General features: G+C 39.8%; 1 pseudogene; it reads right to left on the bottom strand.

Annotated features, from left to right (window-relative positions):
* Positions 1-1,439: 1,439 nt before the first annotated feature.
* Positions 1,440-22,036, bottom strand: LOC104241859 (protein pleiotropic regulatory locus 1-like; annotated as a pseudogene).
* Positions 22,037-23,624: the final 1,588 nt, after the last annotated feature.

The raw sequence follows: 23,624 nt of genomic DNA, 5'->3' as shown, positions 1-23,624 counted from the left end.
TTCTTTTCTTTTTAATTATAGCATCTTGCTGCACTTTCTCTGTTCTAATGTATATGTTGTTCTCATATCCAACATGTACATAGTATACTGTGGGATCTATTACTCTGGAACAAATTTTTTTAATACTTCTGTAAATATAAAAAATTTTAACGAGTTAACGGTTTATCCGATAAGAAAATTGAGTAATCCATCCCCAAACAGTTAAGCCGTTAATTATAAAATTTCAATCCGTTCACCATCTGTTACTCCAATAACAATAAGCAATAAGTCATCGATTCGATTAACGATTATGATTCGGTTTTAAACGGCCCTAGGTGAACGAAGGAGTTGACCCTATTAGGTTTCATCTTGCTACAGCCCCAATTTCTGCCTACACGTGGTCATCCTATAATGCCACCACAGTGACCATCATTCAAAGGGGCGTCGATTCCGAAATTATATTCCCACTTGGGGAGCTGGGGCAAACCGTATATACATACTTGTAAACCAGCCTTTTACTAAACTACAGCTGGTTATGCCAATAAATAATTTCTTCTATACAAACTTTACAAATGTGGCATTAAATAAAAACACCATACTTGCCTTTGCATTCCTTCCCCTTTTTTTGGTGGTTTCTTGGGTCCAAGCAATGCAAAATCATATCGATAGTGTTCACCTTAGTTCCCTACTAAATAAGAACGTACTGCGGTTTGTCCTTGTCCAGATAGTTTCAAAGGTTTTTGACTCAAAAATAAGTTTTACCAGTCATACTGACATTTTTGCTAAGGAAGTCGTTTTTCGTGAAAAATATATTCTAATAGTTTGTTGGTAAGTTAATATACTTTACAAAAATATACATATTCAAAGTTATGTTGGCACATTGTAGAGAGTTCTGATGAAAATATGTGTAAAGAATTAATGGCTAAGTATCAACTAGAGCAACTGATATATGAAGTAGGCGTTTGGACATGAGAATTGTAAAATTCCAAAAATGGTGGAAAAAAATTTCAAGTGAAAATGGTATTTAAAATTTAGAGTTGTGTTTGGACATAAATTTCAGTTTGGAATGTTTTTGAAGTTTTGTGAGTGATTTGAGTGAAAATTTTGAAAAACAACTTTTTGGAATTTTTCAAATTTCGAAAATTTCCGAAATGCATCTTCAAGTGAAAATTTGAAATTTTACGAACAAACGCTGATTTCGAAAAAAAAAAGTAAAATTTTTTTTGGAAACAAGGAAAAAAAATTGTATGTCCAAACGGGCTCGAAGTGAAAAGTTAAAATACTTGTTAAGAAAATAACATGTCCACAAGTGAAGGAAATCACTTTCCCTCTTTAAATGGAAAATGTTTTTCCTCAAAACCATTTTATTATAACAAACATCGAAAATGACTCATAAAAATGACACCACTTGTACAAACACCCAATAATTTTCTCTGCTTTTACTTTTATCTATTTATACATTGACGGAAGCTATTTTCAACTCGCGCTTTTAAGATAAGCTGCTTGACAGCATATAAATGTATAACAAGATGGGATACAAAGATGCAAATGAAAATCAACTCATCAACTCTGAACATGGTGCCTTTCTTGGGTCAGTCTTGCTCTGCATGACCCAAAGAGCATGTTTGATTTGTATGCTTAGTGCGACTACAACCTGAATAATAAGCCAACATGGAATAGCAAAACGCTTTCTGAACTGCGATTGTAACTAGAAATGCCTAATGTCTTTTGGAGGCTTAAAATGAAGAGGATGAGTTTCTGGTGTGGCAGTTTCATCTTCTTTCCACATCTTGATTGTCTTATCAGCTTCACAACTGATCAGCCTTGAGCCAGTCATATCGTAGGTGAGCGCGTAGATGCCTGCTTCACTGTCCAGTGATCCTGAAACATGGTAAGGATTAGAATAAACCTTATGCTCCTCTTGACCAACAATAAAAGTAAACATCAAATTATCACACGCATACCAGGTTGAACAATAGTTTGAGATTGCTGGAAATTGTGACCACTTCTCCAATCCCAAAACCACATGCTTCCATTGTCACCTTCACAAGGAGATACACAATGCATCAGCAGAGTACATCACTAACCTCCAGCTTAAAAACCAGAATGAGGAAAGCAGGGGTTGGAGGGGCGGAACAAAAAATAAGAGGAATGGGCGGATGGGGAGTGGCATTAACTATTTCTCACCTCCTGTGGCCATTACGCCATCATCATTGACCGCCATCGCATTGACTATGGTTGGGAGCTGGAAAAAAGAAATGTCGACATGATCTTAGATTCTAATTTAAGAAATAAGGATATTCAATATGATGTAAGATACATTAAATATGTAGAGGTAAAATTTCTATGGCATGTCATCGTAACTTAGAGCATGTTATGCATAAATTCTCCTTTTGGAAGGTTGAATTTTTTTATGTTATCTGCTGATGCAGAAGCAAAACAATCCCTGCCGCAGAATAAATTTTAAGAAAAATTAGTGGTGTACTCCGAGCAGAAGTTAGGGAATCATAAAAATAGCCATGTGCCATGTAAACATACTCCGTGGGAAGTTGAGCCATAGCTCGAACAGATTTCTTGTGATGTGTGAGGGTTGCCATTGTCTTACCTGCCAGACAAGGACAATTAGTAATCACAGGAAGTCAGAAACTGAAACCATTATAAAATAAACAGAGCATAAAATCCCAGTAAGGAAATCTGAGTTACCATATCTAAGGTCCCAGAACTTAATGGTACTGTCATGAGAGCCAGTTATAACCTGTGGATCCTGAAATGAAACTTCCCATCATGAAATCTGATTGTAATACGTAGACCATACAGCAAGAATAAAACAGTCATTAGCATATGATTATGACATCAACAAAATGAGACACCTTGCATAATGTTTTTAGTAGAGCCGGCTCCCACGAGTAATTTGCTTCTTAAAATAACAGAATTTCCAGCAACAGCACCCTAGTTGTGCTAATTATATGGAAATCACTTCTAAAAAGAATACATACGTACGTGGAAGCATTAGTAGTTGCTAAGGTTTAACTGTCTCGTGAAGGTATATCTGTTTTATTGGTGTGAATCCTCCTTATCAAGAAACATCCAGCCATCCCATCTTAAACCAGAAAGTATCCACAGAAGGCCATTCAAATGCGCTCATAGAGATTTTAGCTTAAAATAAATAGCATAAAAGCACAATATATCTTTATATTAAATATTTCGCCGGTTCCATCTGATTACTAGCTAAACCACCACCATCTGGTTTTCAAACCAAATATTTTGGTTCAGAGAACTATTTTGTTACTTTTTAAATAACACCAAACACAAAAGACAACCCAAGACATGTTACAAAAGACAACCCACGACATGTTTTTCGTTTCCACAAGAGGTCAGCCCCTAATTTTTGTAACTTCTCTTCATTTTTTTTAATAGGTATGTCTTTAACTTCTATACCTTCCCTTCAACATTACAAATTACAACCCAGCACCAACCCCTACCCTCTTTTTTCCCCTTTTTTAGCCAGTACAGATTTAATCTTTCTATTTTTCCTTCAATAAAAAGTTAATGTGAAATAGATTTGGTAGCATCAAAGATGTGAAGTCGGTTATTAATTATTAGGTTCACCCATTTGAGAATCTCAAAAAGAGTTAGATCAGCTAGAGATGTCTGGATGAGCACCCGTGAAGTCGAGGGGCCGGGAATAGAAATATGTGCAAGTACGAGTTGACTTATTCTCCGTCTCATTGAAGAAGTATTACACATGTGCCTAATAAAAGTTTTTTTTGGTTTGGTAGCCAACCTTATTGACTTGGTTTGGTTGGTAGCCAACCTTGTTGAATTAGTTTGGTTTGGTAGCCAACTTTGTTGAATTTCTTTGGTTTGGTAGCCAACTTTGTTGAATTGTGAAAAGTGTGTGTAAATTGTCAAATATGGTAGGCTTTAGAGAGTGAAGCTTTGGCTATAAAAGGAGAGCTTCAACTCTCATTTCTACACACCAACAAAGAGAGAAAGAAAGAGTGAGGTTTCACAGACAAGGTATAAGAAAATAGTCTGTGAGGAAAATAGAGAGTGAGCGATATTGTAGTGAGGTGGGAATATCAAAAGAGGGTTATTTCTTTTGAGTGTTGTAGTGGTCTTTGGAGTATTTATCTCCGACCTACAAAGTGTAAAATTCCTTACTATAGTGATATCAGTTGCTCCTCTCGGGGTCGTGGTTTTTTCCCTTATTCAGAAGGGTTTTCCACGTAAAAATCTTGGTGTCATTGTTACTCTTTTATTCTTGTTAATTACCGTATCTCGGTGCTACATTATTATTCTGCTTTTATTACCGTGAATATTATTTTGGAAAAGGGGTTTATTCCCAACAACTGGTATCAGAGCACAGGTTCTGCTCGTTCACTGAAATACTATTCACTATCGGTAGTACTATACTCGGTGAAAAATAAATGTCCGGAGTAAAGTACGAGGTAGCAAAATTCAACGGAGATAACGGTTTCTCAACATGGCAAAGAAGGATGAGAGATCTGCTCATCCAACAAGGATTACACAAGGTTCTAGATGTTGATTCCAAAAAGCCTGATACCATGAAAGCTGAGGATTGGGCTGACTTGGATGAAAGAGCTGCTAGTGCAATCAGGTTGCACTTATCAGATGATGTGGTAAATAACATCATTGATGAAGACACTGCACGTGGAATTTGGACAAGGTTGGAAAGCCTATACATGTCCAAAACGCTGACAAATAAATTGTACCTGAAGAAGCAGTTATACGCCCTACACATGAGTGAAGGTACGAATTTTTTGTCACATTTAAATGTGTTTAACGGACTAATCACACAGCTTGCCAACCTCGGAGTGAAAATCGAGGAAGAAGATAAAGCCATCTTGCTATTGAACTCGTTGCCATCTTCGTACGATAATTTGGCAACAACCATCTTGCACGGTAAGACTACTATTGAGTTGAAAGATGTCACATCGGCTCTTCTACTCAATGAGAAGATGAGAAAGAAGCCTGAAAATCAAGGACATGCTCTCATCACACAAGGTAGAGGCAGGAGTTATCAAAGGAGTTCGAACAACTATGGTAGATCCGGAGCTCGTGGGAAGTCAAAGAACCGATCCAAATCAAGAGCCAGAAATTGCTACAACTGTAATCAACCAGGTCACTTCAAAAGAGATTGCCCAAATCCAAGGAAGGGCAAAGGTGAAACCAGTGGCCAGAAGAATGACGACAACACAGCCGCCATGGTGCAAAATAATGATAATGTTGTCCTCTTTATAAATGAGGAAGAGGAATGCATGCACCTGTCAGGTCCAGAGTCGGAATGGGTGGTTGACACAGCGGCATCTCACCATGCCACACCGGTAAGAGATCTTTTTTGCAGATATGTAGCAGGTGATTTCGGCACAGTGAAAATGGGTAACACAAGTTACTCAAAGATTGCGGGGATTGGTGACATTTGTATCAAGACAAATGTCGGATGCACATTGGTTCTAAAGGATGTGCGGCATGTACCTGATTTACGGATGAACTTGATCTCGGGAATTGCTTTAGACCGAGATGGATACGAGAGCTATTTTGCAAATCAAAAGTGGAGACTCACTAAGGGATCATTGGTGATTGCAAAGGGAGTTGCTCGTGGCACGTTGTACAGGACAAATGCAGAAATATGCCAAGGTGAATTGAACGCGGCACAAGATGAGATTTCTGTAGATTTGTGGCACAAAAGAATGGGTCATATGAGCGAGAAGGGATTGCAGATTCTTGCCAAGAAATCACTCATTTCTTATGCCAAAGGTACAACGGTAAAACCTTGTGACTACTGTTTATTTGGTAAGCAGCATAGAGTCTCATTTCAGACATCGTCTGAAAGAAAATTGAATATACTTGATTTAGTATATTCTGATGTTTGCGGCCCAATGGAAATTGAATCAATGGGCGGTAACAAATATTTTGTTACTTTTATTGATGATGCTTCACGAAAATTATGGGTTTATATTTTGAAAACCAAAGATCAGGTGTTTCAAGTTTTCCAGAAGTTTCATGCTCTAGTAGAAAGGGAGACGGGTCGAAAGCTAAAGCGTCTCCGAAGTGACAATGGAGGTGAGTACACTTCAAGGGAATTTGAAGAGTATTGTTCAAGTCATGGGATCAGACATGAAAAGACAGTTCCTGGAACCCCACAGCACAATGGCGTAGCCGAGAGGATGAACCGCACCATTGTGGAGAAGGTGAGAAGCATGCTCAGAATGGCTAAACTGCCTAAGTCATTCTGGGGTGAAGCAGTTCAGACAGCCTGTTACCTGATCAATAGGAGTCCATCAGTTCCGTTGGCGTTTGAAATCCCAGAGAGAGTTTGGACCAACAAGGAGGTGTCCTACTCGCATCTGAAGGTGTTCGGTTGCAGAGCTTTTGCACATGTACCAAAAGAGCAGAGAACAAAGCTGGATGATAAATCTGTTCCCTGCATATTTATCGGATATGGAGATGAAGAGTTCGGGTACAGACTGTGGGATCCTGTAAAGAAGAAGGTCATCAGAAGCAGAGATGTAGTCTTCCGAGAAAGTGAAGTTGGAACTGCTGCTGATATGTCAGAAAAGGCGAAGAATGGTATAATTCCTAACTTTGTTACTATTCCTTCTACTTCTAACAATCCCACAAGTGCAGAAAGTACGACCGACGAGGTTGCCGAGCAGGGGGAGCAACCTGGTGAGGTTATTGAGCAGGGGGAGCAACTTGATGAAGGTGTCGAGGAAGTGGAGCACCCCACTCAGGGAGAAGAACAACCTCAACCTCTGAGGAGATCAGAGAGGCCAAGGGTAGAGTCATGCAGGTACCCTTCCACAGAGTATGTCCTCATCAGTGATGAGGGGGAGCCAGAAAGTCTTAAGGAGGTGTTGTCCCATCCAGAAAAGAACCAGTGGATGAAAGCTATGCAAGAAGAGATGGAATCTCTACAGAAAAATGGCACATACAAGCTGGTTGAACTTCCAAAGGGTAAAAGACCACTCAAATGCAAATGGGTCTTTAAACTCAAGAAAGATGGAAATGGCAAGCTGGTCAGATACAAAGCTCGATTGGTGGTTAAAGGCTTCGAACAAAAGAAAGGTATTGATTTTGACGAAATTTTCTCACCTGTTGTCAAAATGACTTCTATTCGAACAATTTTGAGCTTAGCAGCTAGCCTAGATCTTGAAGTGGAGCAGTTGGATGTGAAAACTGCATTTCTTCATGGAGATTTGGAAGAGGAGATTTATATGGAGCAGCCAGAAGGATTTGAAGTAGCTGGAAAGAAACACATGGTGTGCAAATTGAATAAGAGTCTTTATGGATTGAAGCAGGCACCAAGGCAGTGGTACATGAAGTTTGACTCATTCATGAAAAGTCAAACATACCTAAAGACCTATTCTGATCCATGTGTATACTTCAAAAGATTTTCTGAGAATAACTTTATTATATTGTTGTTGTATGTGGATGACATGTTAATTGTAGGAAAAGACAAGGGGTTGATAGCAAAGTTGAAAGGAGATCTGTCCAAGTCATTTGATATGAAGGACTTGGGCCCAGCACAACAAATTCTAGGGATGAAGATAGTTCGAGAGAGAACAAGTAGAAAGTTGTGGCTATCTCAGGAGAAGTACATTGAACGTGTACTAGAACGCTTCAACATGAAGAATGCTAAGCCAGTCAGCACACCTCTTGCTGGTCATCTAAAGTTGAGTAAGAAGATGTGTCCTACAACAGTGGAGGAGAAAGGGAACATGGCTAAAGTTCCTTATTCTTCAGCAGTCGGAAGCTTGATGTATGCAATGGTATGTACTAGACCTGATATTGCTCACGCAGTTGGTGTTGTCAGCAGGTTTCTTGAAAATCCTGGAAAGGAACATTGGGAAGCAGTCAAGTGGATACTCAGGTACCTGAGAGGTACCACGGGAGATTGTTTGTGCTTTGGAGGATCTGATCCAATCTTGAAGGGCTATACAGATGCTGATATGGCAGGTGACATTGACAACAGAAAATCTACTACTGGATATTTGTTTACATTTTCAGGGGAGCTATATCATGGCAGTCTAAGTTGCAGAAGTGTGTTGCACTTTCAACAACTGAAGCAGAGTACATTGTCGCTACAGAAACTGGCAAGGAGATGGTATGGCTCAAACGGTTCCTTCAAGAGCTTGGATTGCATCAGAAGGAGTATGTCGTCTATTGTGACAGTCAAAGTGCAATAGACCTTAGCAAGAACTCTATGTACCATGCAAGGACCAAACACATTGATGTGAGATATCATTGGATTCGAGAAATGGTAGATAATGAATCTCTAAAAGTCTTGAAGATTTCTACAAGTGAGAATCCCGCAGATATGCTGACCAAGGTGGTACCAAGGAACAAGTTCGAGCTATGCAAAGAACTTGTCGGCATGCACTCAAACTAGAAGACAGTGCTACCTCCTCTAGATGAATGAGACTGGAGGGGGAGATTGATGATGTCCATCTCATTGAAGAAGTATTAGGCATGTGCCTAATAAGAGTTTTCTTTGGTTTGGTAGCCAACCTTGTTGACTTGGTTTGGTTGGTAGCCAACCTTGTTGAATTAGTTTGGTTTGGTAGCCAACTTTGTTGAATTTCTTTGGTTTGGTAGCCAACTTTGTTGAATTGTGAAAAGTGTGTGTAAATTGTCAAATATGGTAGGCTTTAGAGAGTGAAGCTTTGGCTATAAAAGGAGAGCTTCAACTCTCATTTCTACACACCAACAAAGAGAGAAAGAAAGAGTGAGGTTTCACAGACAAGGTATAAGAAAATAGTCTGTGAGGAAAATAGAGAGTGAGCGATATTGTAGTGAGGTGGGAATATCAAAAGAGGGTTATTTCTTTTGAGTGTTGTAGTGGTCTTTGGAGTATTTATCTCCGACCTACAAAGTGTAAAATTCCTTACTATAGTGATATCAGTTGCTCCTCTCGGGGCCGTGGTTTTTTCCCTTATTAAAAGGGTTTTCCACGTAAAAATCTTGGTGTCGTTGTTACTCTTTTATTCTTGTTAATTACCGTATCTCGGTGCTACATTATTATTCCGCTTTTATTACTGTGAATATTATTTTGCAAAAGGGGTTTATTCCCAACACGAGTGCCTATTTGGGAATTAAGCCTAGTCTAATATATTCAAATTCTTGAAAACATTGTTGAATGTTCTAAAATAGGAAGACTGACACAAAAATTGAAACGGATAGAGTAACAACAATAATAGTACATATTATGTGAAGTATAAAGCATCACATATTGAAGAAAACCGACATTTCTAGGATCAAACCAAATCTAAAATAAATTTGCTCGTAACAGACAATAATCTAGATGTAGGCTATGATTAACTTTAATAAAAGAATTTGCTAATAATCTCACAGTGAAGAGAATTCCTAATTTCAGACGAAGATATTAAAAAGTTTTGGTAAATAGGAAAATTACAAAGTATGGAAATTGAAAAAGTAGAAGATAGTTGGGGTTTTGAAATAGGTAGAGGAAGTCATAACGGGCAACTACTATTTCATGGTATAAGTTATATTATGTTCACTTGCACTGCTCCAGGTGCAGTTAATTTAGGATTTCAGCTATTACAAACTAGGATTTCAAATCAGGATCAAATTTGCTCTAGCATCTAGAATTTTGCAGCTGCCAATCGTGACTTAATTTCGACACTACTCTAACTCTCAAGTCATAGGCTGTCGACTGTCGTATTGTCTCATGCCCTCATGCTTAAAAAAATAAGACAGATTTAATATTAAACCTGTTTGACTCAAAAGATTTTTAACTCTTTTTAAGCAAATCAATCAAAGCTGAAGGGGTAAATCGTAGTCAAACTTAATTAATACCGAATCGAAAGATTGAATGGCAATAAATGCATATTAGACGAATAGAACACCAAAAGATCTTTATTAGAACTGAGCACTGCCTTCCCTCTCCGTAGAGAGGGAAGAAGAATTACAATTGCTTTGTCTTTTTCAGGATATAAGGATGGAGCTCGCTCCCTGTTTCTCATGTGAAAAGTCCTCTTTTCTTCTCTTTTTCGGTGGAGTTCTGTTCATCTCTTTGATATGTGAGAGTGCTCGAGGAGAAGCAGACCCCCTTTCGGAATTTTCTTGGGCTTGTATATTTAGTCGAAATCCCTCCTACTTTTGCCGTGACTTGGCGCGACTGGCTCACTGGTCGTGGAGAGGCATTGTTTTCATCATTGTGTTGTGTCTTAAAGGCGGGAGGAGATTAGCTTTCACCGACTTCTTCTATATGATGGTAAGAATAGGGTCGTGGTCACCCCAGTCGAGGCGGTCAGATTTTGACCAGTACAGTTAGTCCCTCCGTTCGTCGGGGTCGTGCTTCATCGAGCTCGACGGACGGATCATGTATGCAACGCAGTCGAGAGGAATCTGACCCCTCATTTCGTTCTTTAGTCGTGTTGTGTGAACTTATAGAAATAACATCGTCTGAGCTCGAGCGAGGTCAAACTTTTTTGTTTCTTGATCGGCGAAGGCTCTTGGCCTTAAGGGCACTATTTCGAACTTATCGAAGTAACGGCGTCTGAGTTCGAGTGAGGTCGAACTTTTCTATTTCTGTTGATGGCGAAGGCTCTTGGCCTTAAGGGCGCTATTTCGAACTTATCGAAATAACGACGTCTAAGTTCGAGCGAGGTCAAACTTTTCTATTTCTGTTGATGGCGAAGGCTCTTGGCCTTAAGGGCGCTATTTCGAACTTATCGAAATAATGGCCTCTGAGTTCGAGCGAGGTCAAACTTTTCTATTTCTGTTGATGGCGAAGGCTCTTGGCCTTAAGGGCACTATTTCGAACTTATCGAAATAACGACATCTGTCTCACTTTGGATGGCGTGGGAGTGTTTTTCCTACACTCGCGTAGCGTTGCGATGGTTTCAGAATCGAAACACCGGTAGGTAAACGAAACGTCGCTTCGCGCGTTCTATCATTATGACACACGTTTCCGAGGAACTGAAACGTTTCACGTCCCATCAGGTTTTAATGGCGGCTCTTGGGTTTCGAGCTCGGGGGATCAGTGTCCTTTATAAATAGGGGAACTTGTTATTTGCTTCCCACACTTCAGCGTTTATTTTAAGGAAATTCCCCTGATATCTCCTTTTCTGGTATCTCGAGCTCTTGCTTACATTCTTGCTTATTGCAATACTCGATCTCTTCACTTCTTCCTGAAAGTTTTTCCCTTTCGGCTTAAAATGGCCGGTGCTTTTTCTCGTGACCATCTTCCTGCTGCCCCTCCGGTAACTGAGAACCCTGTCCATGCCACCGGGGAATTGGACATGGTAGAGGATGAAGAGGTTCCCTCGGTAGATGAGATCCTACCTCGCCCTGGGAGGGACGTGATTGACTTCAGTATCGGTGGTGGAGCGGAACCGGAGAACATTGCTCTCGTTATAAGAGAAAGAGGGATCGTGGATTTGAGGGAGCGATGGGGCATCCCTAGCTTCGTCAAAATGCAGCCTGCGGGGAGTAACGTCCGAGTTCAATACGACCGCCTCAGTTTTTGTATGTTCTACGCCTACCCTTTCATTGTAGGGTATACACTCCTGCTTTCTATGTTAGTGGTGGATTTCTGCCGCTACTATGAGGTGTGTCCTTCTCAACTTTCTCCAGTATTTATACAAGATGTTGCTCATGTTACTCAAATACGTAGAGATTGCCAGTCGTGAGGTTACCCTGGGCCATGTGCTTAGCCTTTTTGCTCCCCAATTGATTCGAGGTATGATGATTCATGCACCTCCTCGGGGATCAAAGGGTCTGGTGGTGAAGATGGATGATAAAACCAATCGTCGGCTTTTACGAGAATTTTTTCTACGTGTGGACCGAGCACATTGTGGCAGACCCGACTGGGTTCCTTGAGAGATGGAATTTTGCCCATAAGTCTGTGTCTTTGATTAACAGAATGTTCAATTTCTCTTTTTCTCTATCCTCTTTTTTGTTGCAGGTACTGAATTGCCTTGTTATTCTGTAGCCGAGAAGTTGCCTCTGTCGCCTCTTGAAGGGATTCGTGAATGGGTGGAGGTCGTTCTTCCACACATAGTGGGGGTTCGCACCTGGTCGACCTTCCATGAGAGGTTTGGACGTAGACCCCTTACAGGTGAGAGGACGTCCTTATTTATTGTTCTTTATTCATTTTTTGCCTCGCCTCTTATACCTCGTTTGTCGTTGTCAGGGAGGGTGCGGAGAGCCAGGGCCCCTCAATTATCCTTTCGCCAGCCGGCTGCGTCAGCTCGTATTGTCGCGATACTTACCGCTCGTCCTTCGTCGAGGGCAGCTTCGGTCGAATCTGCGGCCTTGGTCACTCCAGTAAGGACTGCCTCTCAGGACGAAGTTCGTCCTACGAATGAGTCACCATCAACTGGGGAGGAGTAAGGGCCGTCGAATAGACGGAGGGTCGAGTTCAAGATGGTGCCTCCGACAATGATCAACCTGGACGAGTCTCCCCCGACAGGCACAGGGAAGGTGTTCTCATGGCATCTTCCGTAGAGGCAGAGCGAGTTGTCGAAGCAGACGCTGATGGCCAGTGCCTAGAATCTCCGGTCACTGCAATGGCTCAGCCAGAAGTTCCCGATGTTACTGTTGATCAGCGCCCTATCGGAGTAGAGAATCAGACCCCCGGTACCACCATAGTGAATTCAGATGTACCCTCTTCGTCCGTGGAGGTCGCACTCTTTCCGCAGCAGAAAGGGAGAAAGGCATGGTGATTGATGAGTATGAGTCCTAGTCATACCTGGACCCTGACGACATCAGAATGTTCGAGGAGGGCCTTACTTATTCGGTGGTTCACGTTGGGGGGTCGGCTCGAGTTCTCAGAATTCCTTCCGACGTTAATCTTTTGGCGCAGGGGGATAACTTGGTCCGCAATTTAGCCTGCTGTGCTTGGAAGCGGAGACCGAGTCCTTGCGGAGTATCCCTGATACCGAGTTACGGGATGAGGTGGTCGTTATGGGCTTGAGGGTAGGGTATTTGTGGCTCTTGTTTTGGACTTTTTTCCCTTTGTTTGACAGTATTAGTTTAATCGCCTTTCTGTTTTTCAGACGTATATGGTAGAGGTGGAAAGCATCCGCAGGGCCAACATTCGGTCGAGGATTTTCTTGCAGATGTTGGAGAAATATCGTCGCTACCGCGATAGGTGTCGTGAATTGCATGAACGACTGAAGACGGACCCCCATAACCGGACCCTGGGCGAGGAGTTGGAGAATAGGGATCAAGAGCTGCTGCAAACGATCCGCAGTAAGAGCGAGCTTGAGGAGCAACTCCACCCCAAGGACGGGGAGCTCGAATTGTGCAGGGGTGTCACCGCAAAATGTGAGTATTTGCAGGGCAAGCTGAGGTCCATGCAGTCGGAGATGGACCAGAACTTGGTTCGGGTCGAGGTGATTAGCTCAAAATGGAGAGGAAAGCTAACCGCGTTGGAGAGCAAGGCCGCTGGCTTGGAACATATTGAGAGGGACTGGCCTGAGGCTTTGGCGAGGGCGGCGGCTTTAGAAGAAACCATTTGTGTGCTCCAGTCTGAGCAGAAATCGGAGAGGGAGACAGCAACGCTTATGGAGGCGAGGCTCGAGAAGCGGATTAGCATGATTGATCAGGAGGCTTCGATTCTGGCAGATCGAGTCACGACCCTGGAGGCAGAGAATAAGTGACTGAAGGCTCAAGATGAGTCGTCTCACGCTGCCGTTCCCCGCCAGATTCATGAGCTCTGGGTCTATGCCGAAGCTAAGCATGACATTTATAAGAATTTGTTGGAAGCGGGCACTGGGGTTGTTCATTCAGATCGGATATCCGAAATCCGAACCGATCCATTCAATTTTGAATTTCGGATTGGATCGGATTTCGGATTATGTTTATGAAAATTTCGGATTTCGGATCGGATTTCGGATTGGTATATTTTAATCCAATCCAATCCGAAATCCGAAATTATTAGGACATGTATAAATACTACACTTTAATTTACATCAACCTCCAAGTTATTACCTTTACAATTGCTAGATTTAGCTATATTGGCACCATAGTACTCTCATAATTGCATAAACATGAATTTTTCTTAATGTATTGCCTCTTTTACAAAGAAAATATACATATTAGTTTAACTTTGAGGCATAATAATACGATCTGATATCCGATCCGATCCAAACTTTAAAATTCGATCTGATCCGATATAATTCAGATCGGATTCGGATTACATTTCCTAGAATCCGAAATTCGAAATTCGAATCTGAAATATGCTAAATCCGATCCGATCCGATCTGATCCGTGCACAACCCTAGCGGGCACCGTGACCGAGGCTGCATATAAGGAAGCATGAGCGAAAGCTCGTGAGGCTCGCATCAACTGTGGGTATGACATGGAGACGCCCGAAGCTAATGGGGGCACAGATGGTGATGATGATGACCCTCGTGGGGATGGTGATGATGACGGCGGTGGTGATGCCGAGTGAAAAATATTTGTAGCTTGTTTTCGTTTTCATTTCGTTGGTAGGCTGGTATCTGTTTGCTCCGTTTTTTTATTTCTTCGTTGGCCTTGGCCTATTTTAAGCGGCGATTGTCCGCACTCATGACTTTTCAATAATAAAGAGTTCTTTGTGATTTGCTTTGTATCAGTTTTCGTTGTTAATTATGCAGCCTTGGCGCAAGACGGGAGCTCGTCTGATGAGTCTCGGTCCTTTTCTCTTCTTTTTTTTTTTTGTGAAGGCTCCTGGCACTGAAGGGGGTTATTTCGAATTTACCGAAATAATAGCTCGTCATAATTCGAACGAGGTTGGATCCTTTTTTTGCTTTGATGGCGAAGGCCCTTAGCCTTAAAGGTATTTCGAACTTATCGAAATAACATCTTGTCATGATTCAAACGAGGTCGAATCCAGTTCTTACTTTGATGGCGAAGGCCCTTATCCTTAAGGGTGTTATTTCAAACTTATCAAAATAACAACCCGTCGTGATTCGAACGAGGTCGAATCCAGTTTTTACTTTGATGGCGAAGGCCCTTAGCCCTAAGGGTGTTATTCGAACTTATCGAAATAATAACCCGTCGTGATTCGAACGAGGTCAAATCCAGTTTTTACTTTGATCGCGAAGGCCCTTAGCCTTAAGGGTGTTATTTCGAACTTATCGAAATAATAACCCGTCTGTCACAACCCAAAATCCCACCATATTAGTTGTGATAGCACTTAGTATCTAAGACTAAGTAAGTCGGTTATAATAACAATTCAAGCCATTTTTGTTTTTAAAATAGATAATCGAAACCAACAACAAAAATAAAGATACAACCTCCCAAGACTGGTAGTACTGAGTCACGAACTCTAACTGAATACATGAAATGATCTGAAGGAAATTAAATATACAATACTGCTTGAATAATATATGATAGTACGATAAAAGGGAAAGACTCCAAGGGACTACGACGACCAAGCAGCTCTACCTTGAATCCTTGCGATCGCTCTCTAACTCTTTCCGAGTCCTATATCTCCAATACATGTCTCTGTACATAAAAAATGTACAGAAGTGTAGTATGAGTACACTACAGCGGTACCCAGTAAGTATCAAGACTAACCTCGGTGGAGTAGTGACGAGGTACAGTCAAGACACATCTAATAACCTGTGCAATATAGCATACCACAATAATAGGAAACAAATAGCAATGATACCAACAATTATCAACTAGTGATATAAACAACAAGACAACAGGAACACCAAAAATATTGCTCAATAAATAATGAGTACAAGTACAACCATTTAATCAAGTCCTTCAATTACAAATCTTTCATAATCAACAAGTGACATAAACAACAGGACAACAGGAACACCATAAATATCGCTCAACAAACTATGATTACAAGTACAACCATTTAATCAAGTCCTTCAATTACACATCTTTCATCTAAAAGTTTTCCAAATAATAATCTTTAGAATATAATACTTACCAATAAATATATTTCGAATATACTTCCTTCAAATAAATATCCTTCAAATCTAATTCTTTGAAATAATATTTTGAATATAATTCTTTCAAATGAAAGTCACATTGTGACACCTTATTTCACAATCATAAAAATACGGGTCTCAGCCCACCTTCATATTTTTCGTAATACGGGCCTCACCCTACTTTCATATTTCTACGGCACCTCGTGCCCATATTTCTATTACAACTGCACGGACAACTCACATGCCAAAAATATCAATATATAAAAAAATATGCACGACCAATTTACTTTACAAATAGTTTGAGTGAAGAAAATGACATTGCACTTAAATTAAAGCATCATATAAACTATTGATTTGGATGTAAAACTTATTAATTTAAAACATAATAGTAATTTCTTTTATTTAAAACAACTCAATCATTGAAAATCGCTAAAAACCAAAAATATAAATCTTCAAAGTCTCGTACTAAAAAATCAAAGCGAACACAATGCAACAAGGAGCACAAAACACATAATAATAATAATAATAATAATAATAATAATAATAATAATAATAATAATAATAATAATAATAATGTCAACTAGTACATCACGGAAGAAGATAAGAATTTACATATTAATGAAACAAAATCACCAAAGACAAGAACATAAATAAAGAAATATCAACATGGCACTATCGAGGTACCGCCTCGTAGTCCTAAATCATAAATAAATTCACAATATCTCATTTTCTTATATCACCGCGGGAGCCTTCACATATAATTTTAAATAAAACAATTTTCCCCGAAATAGCATCCCGCGTTTTAGCCACCTTTATCACACCGCATGACTTCTAGTAGTTCCCCTACTAGCCACGCGTTTCAAGTTACCCTTATCTCACCGCATGCGTTTCAACACACTGGCCTTATATCACCGCGTGCGTATCAATATCACAATATTTCACAAATCGCACCTCAAGTGCCCAAATATCACAACATAATACAACTTGCACCTCAAGTGCCCAATTATCGCAGCATAATACAACTTGCACCTCAAGTGCCCAATTATCGCAGCATAATATAACTTGCACCTCAAGTGATCACATATCAAATCATATCACAAATTGCACATCAAGTGCTCAAATATTACAACATATCACAGATTTCACATCCAGTGCTCAAATCTTACAGCATATCACAAATTTCACATCAAGTGCTTAAATATTACAACATATCATAAATTTCACATCCAGTGCTCAAATCCTACAACATATCACAAATTTCACGTCAAATGCTCAAATATTACAATATATCACAAATTGCACATCAGGTGCCCAAATATTACAACTTGTCACATGAATCAACAATACATTATTTTTCCACAATATGAAGCCCACGGCTCGGTCATAATGCGCACAAAAATTCTAACAAAATATCTGGGAGTGAAAACTCAACAAAATAATATTTCACAATTTAACACTTCGCCTCAATATGATTTACAGCATTTATAACTCAATATCAATTTCAACAATATGAATTGAAAAGAAATTCATCAAGGGACAACACTTTTTTTTATTCACAACTTCATGAAATAAATAGATTTATTCATCTTATTAACTAAATTTCTCATTTAAATTGTATGTAGATAAAATCAATAATGAAAATTATTTCCATAAAAATAGCAACTCAAACAAACACAGAATTCACATAAAAGTCAAGTAGCAATCGCACCAAATTATCATATAAAAATAATCTAGACAAATAAGGAATGAGACATGACAAATAAGAGATTTAATGAGTCCCAACAATTTTCTGATTTAATACATAAGATTGTCTACGAATTTTAATCGATATAGTTTGCACATATAAACCAAGTATGTACTCGTCACCTCGTGTACATGGTTTTTAATCACACAATTTCCACATAAGACTCAATGCCTAAGGGGAAATTCCCCCCACACAAGGTTAGGCAAGTTACTTACCTCAAATCACGCTATCTCAATCCAATAATTGACATTTTTCCTCGATTATCCAACTCTGAATGGTTCGAATCTAGCCAAAAATAATTCAATACAATCAACACAGATTATTGGAATCAATCCCATGTGAAAATACCAAATTTTCCAAAAAAATCCGAATTAGATCAAAAATCGCTCGTGGGGCCCACGTTTCGAAATCCGACGAAAGTTACAAAATATGAACGCCCATTCAACCACGAGTCAAACCATACCAAAATTACTAAATTCCAACAACAAATCGACCTCAAAATCTTAAATCTAAGATATACAGAATTTCTACCATTTTCAACCCAATTCACTAATTTCATGATAAAAACAATAATAGATTCATGTATTTTAACCAAAATCGAGTTAGAATCACTTACCCCAATCCATATGGTGAAAATCGTCTCAAAAATCGCTTCAATCCGAGCTCCATAGCTCCAAATGTGTTAAAAATGGCTGAAACTCGCGTTTTGTAATCTGTCCAGGTAAGTCGCAGGTGTCGAATACGATTTATAAATCACATTGGGTAACTGCGATTTGCCTCTGCCCCAGAACACAGCATTACCCGCCTTCAGTAAATCCATCGTAACTTTTTGTATAAATGTCCAAATTATGAACGGTTTGAAGCTTTAGAAACTAGACTCAAAGACCTTTAATTTGATAGGTTGTGCATCACATAACACCTTATATATATGTATATGTGCTCGTCCAAAGTGTGATCTTGTGCTTGTTCATTTAGAATTTTAGCCTATCTTGAAATTTTCCAACTTGGCTTAGACTTAGGCTTCTCCTTAGACTCCAAATCACTTACAATATACTTCGTACGCTTATTATCATATCCAATTGATATCCATCATATTAATAGTCTGTCTTTGCGCACAAAATAATATAATTAGCGCACATCAACTTTCTTAATAGCTTAAGTACTTCAAAAATATTCTGAGGTGCTACACCGTCGTGACTCGAACGAGGTCGAATCTAGTTCTTACTTTGATGGCGAAGGCCCTTAGCCTTAAGGGTGTTATTTCGAACTTATCTAAATAACAACCCGTCGTGACTCGAACGAGGTCGAATCCAGTTCTTACATTGATGGCGAAGGCCCTTATCCTTAAGGGTGTTGTTTCGAACTTATCGAAATAACAACCCGTTGTGATTCGAACGAGGTCGAATCCAGTTTTTACTTTGATGGCGAAGGCCCTTATCCCTAAGGGTGTTGTTTCGAACTTATTGAAATAACAACCCGTCGTGATTCGAATGAGGTCGAATCCAGTTTTTACTTTGATGGCGAAGGCCCTTAGCCCTAAGGGTGTTGTTTCGAACTTATCGAAATAACAACCTGTCGTGATTCGAACGAGGTCGAATCCAGTTTTTACTTTGATGGCGAAGGCCCTTAGTCTTAAGTGTGTTATTTCAAACTTATCGAAATAATAACCCGTCGTGACTCGAACGAGGCCGAATCCAGTTTTTACTTTGATGGCGAAGGCCCTTAGCCTTAAGGGTGTTATTTCGAACTTATCGAAATAACAACCCGTCGTGATTTGAACGAGGTCGAATCCAGTTTTTACTTTGATGGCGAAGGCCTTAGCCTTAAGGGTGTTATTTCGAACTTATCAAAATAACACCGTCGTGACTCGAACGAGGTCGAATCTAGTTTTTACTTTGATGGAGAAGGCCCTTAGCCTTAAGGGTGTTATTTCGAAGTTATCGCAATATCAACCCGTCGTGACTCGAACGAGGTCGAATCCAGTTCTTACTTTGATGGCGAAGTCTCTTAGCCTTAAGGGTGTTATTTTGAACTTATCGAAATAACAACCTGTCGTGACTCGAACGAGGTCGAATCCAATTTTTACTTTGATGGAGAAGGCCCTTAGCCTTAAGGGTGTTATTTCGAACTTATCGAAATAACAACCCGTCGTGACTCGAACGAGGTTGAATCCAGTTTTTACTGTGATGGCGAATACTTTTCGTGGAAGTCCCAGTTTTGCCAGCATTGCTCGCATCAGATGGTTCAACGTCATGGGCATGAGGTGTCAATATTTCGCATAGGCTCGCGTTGCACTTGTGTTGCAGTTTCCCGTTCGATTTTGGCTATTTTTCTCGAAGACGCCGCCGAACGGGAGGGTTTCGGTTATGCCGAAATGATCTCTGGTTCCTTAATCTAGGTGCCCCTGTGTTCGTTCGCTTGCATGGGTTTCGTATATCCGATCTGGTGAACTATAGGGGATGAGGATGAGATGGTCCTTGCCTCTGCCCGGCGGTTTTGAGAGAAGGGGAGAGATTGGGTTGCAGCACCTTTCGCCTTGTCCGAGATGTTCGAAGCTGATAGAGCAGAGAATTCTCGACCTTGCGAATCCGTTTGATTTCTTTTCCTTCAGCGTGCTGCCTCCAAACCTGGTGTGAATTGGGTTCTCTTCTTGTGCTTCTTAGCTTCGATCCGGGAAAACTAGGAGTTTTCACTAGGAAATCCTCACAGACAACGCCAAATTATTTGACTCAAAAGATTTTTTACTCTTTTTAAGCAAATCAATCAATGATGAAGGGGTAAATGTAGTCAAACTTAATTAATACCGGATCGAAAGATTGAATGGCAATAAATGCATATTAGACGAATAAAACACCAAAAGATCTTTATTAGAACTGAGCACTGCCTTCCCTCTCCGTAGAGAGGGAAGAAGAATTACAATTGCTTTGTCTTTTTCAGGATATAAGGATGGAGCTCGCTCCCTGTTTCTCATGTGAAAAGCCCTTTTTTCTTCTCTTTTCCGGTGGAGTTCTGTTCATCTCTTTGATATGTGAGAGTGCTCGAGGAGAAGTAGACCCCCTTTCGGAATTTTCTTGGGCTTGTATATATAGTCGAAAACCCTCCTACTTTTGCTGCGACTCGGCGCGACTGGGTCGGAGGGGCTCTCTGGTCGTGGAGAGGCATTGTTTTCGTCGTTGTGTTGTGTCTTAAAGGCGGGAGGAGATTAGCTTTCACCGACTTCTTCTATATGATGGTAAGAATAGGGTCGTGGTCACCCCAGTCGAGGCGGTCAGATTTTGACCAGTACAAAACCCAATTATAAAAGAAATCTTACCATTGGCCTGGTAAAAACAGAACAAACAGTGTTATCATGTCCAGACAGAGCATGAATTTGCATTTTGCTACGAATATCCCACACCTGAAATCATGATAGAATTAAGATAAAAGTCAGAACTGCACCAATGTTATATTTGGAAAGAACAGAAGTAGTAACTACTAAAAGCTTCAGTACTAGGATCAGCTATCACCCAAGATAAAGAGCCTCAGTAATGATACCCGACAGAGAATCACGACCCCCAGTGAACAAGATGTCAATAGTTGGATGAAGAGCCAAGCAATAAACACCACTGAGGTGGCCATGATAGGAGCGGATCACCTGAAAATATATATATAAGCAAATATGTAACCAAATATATATATATAAGCAAATATGTAACCATTCCAGAGCTGAAACAGAGAGGTTACATTCCAGATCCCTTACACCTTAAATCCGACATTACACCTTGTTTTCTAGCTAGAGGACTCCTCCTCATTTACAATTGACCTTAGTAAGGTAACAAAAAAAAGTGAACAATGCTAGTAGCCCATACAGTTACTAACTACTCATTCTGGCTTGTCTAACTCTGAAGTTAGTCACTTGAGCTTTCTCCATATAGAAAGAACCTCTAGCAGCTTGTGGTAGTTCTTGGACTGAGAAGAACATTTCAGCAATCCTTGATCCTACATTGTGCCTCCAAATTTAGCCAATGCATCAGTAACATATTCCCCTCCCTAAAACAATGCACTACTTCAATTTGCAGATGTTTAATGATAGACTGCATCTCCATAATATCATCTGCAATCTCCCAAGCATGTTTAAAGATTCCTTTTAACATGTTAACAATGAGCAACGAGTCCATCTCAAGAGTAATATTCCTGATATTATGAAATTGACATCAGGAAATTCCAAACAGTGCTGCTTTGGATTCTGTTACATTGTTAGTGCAGAATCGGATTGGTTTGGTGAAAGCCATAACCATATCTCCAATCCGTTTCTAACAATGCCACCAATACCAGCAGTCTTATGAAGTCATTGCTACTCCCATCGGTATTTACTTTCAGTCTGCTTGATGGTGGAAATTCCCATTTAACAGGCTGAATATGCAGGTTATGATGGAAAGCTTTAACTCCGGAACAAATTTGTGACCATGAGCCACCCCATTCCAACCCCTTAAACTGAATTCTGAGTAGCAGGCGTGTAAAGGACATAACCTAGAATATTATGGTATTCGCAGCAGGCATATTTGCACTGCACCTATCTTTCCATAACTCCCAACAGATGATGGATGGTACACACTGAAGTATGAAAGCATGTTCTTCATTCTTAGGCTTCAACAACCACCATTTCATTAGAGATTGTCTCTGATTTGCAGCATGTGAAATGCCTAGAGCTTGGCCAAAGAAGTGCCATACTCTCTTGGCTTTCCAACTGGAGCTTTCCAGCATGTGAAATTCCCCAAATGCATGCTTGAATCAGTTGATTAGCATGACTAATGATTCTGACTCATCTTCCACATCCAAATTCTCTTCGATCGTCTGAAGTATGTACTATATATATATATATATATATATATATGTGTGTGTGTGTGTGTGTGTGTGTGGTTTGCAGCATCCAACAAAAGTAGGTGAACTACATTTTCTTAAATAAGCATCCCCCAGGTACATGACCATCAAATAGTTCTGAATTAAAATGTTTACATCATTAACTTTCCAAAAGAAATTACATTTCTCTGTAGCAAAATCTGATATCCGAATCGTGTATTTGAATCTTCAAAGAGTAGTACATTGATAGATGCGAAAAACATAAAAACTATTTACATCAAATTTCAACCTTATATATATATATATTCCACTGAAGGGGGTTTGCCCTTTCACCACCCTAGCTCCGCCACGGGCTCAACCTACCAGAAGTTTCTCAAGCTCAAACGCCCAAGACCTTTGGTTAAGAGCAGAAGGATGACATCCATCCACAATGTTTGGTGGTCAATTTTCTACTTATACACATACCACACAACTATGAGAAAAGGAAATTAGCCGAATATAATGCCAGTGATGTCAAACCAGATTTGCTTGATCGCCTTTAATGATGAGATCATGACACTCATCTGAATTCAAAGAAAGATAGAAAGCAAGAAGTTCTTCCAAATCCTTTGATGCCCTTATATTATTCTCCACATCATTGACTCCTTCAAATCTTTCTGTGGATCTTCAGATGATTTCACCAATGTAAAACTTTCTGAAACACTACAACGATATTCCTCCTTGAAGAAACACTCTTTCTGCTAACTAGACCATAATTAATTAATACTAGTACTACTACCCAAAATGAGCTAGCACACATATCTTGAAAACTAAATACTCCAACTAGGCAGCTAAAACAGGGAATCGACGCCGAAATATAATAAGCGAGCACTATCTCTCTGAGAGAAAAACAGAAACAGCAAAAAAATTGGCAGAACTTTCAGTAGTATTAAGTTTTAGTAGTACTACATAAACTATCAACAACCATCTTTAATATGTCGATCATATATCCCTAGCTAGTAAAAACTATAACAGAAACATAAGAAAAATTCAAAATATTTTGATAAATCATAGTATTATAGTACAGGTAATTTGTAACTTGATCTAAGAGCTAGCTTGGGATTATTAAACTACATTATATATCTAGCAAATAT

The sequence above is a fragment of the Nicotiana sylvestris genome, chromosome 1, assembly GCF_000393655.2.
Source record: "Nicotiana sylvestris chromosome 1, ASM39365v2, whole genome shotgun sequence".
NCBI lineage: Eukaryota > Viridiplantae > Streptophyta > Magnoliopsida > Solanales > Solanaceae > Nicotiana > Nicotiana sylvestris.
The sequence above is the reverse complement of the archived record's forward strand: the minus strand, read 5'-3'. Positions and strand labels throughout refer to the sequence as shown.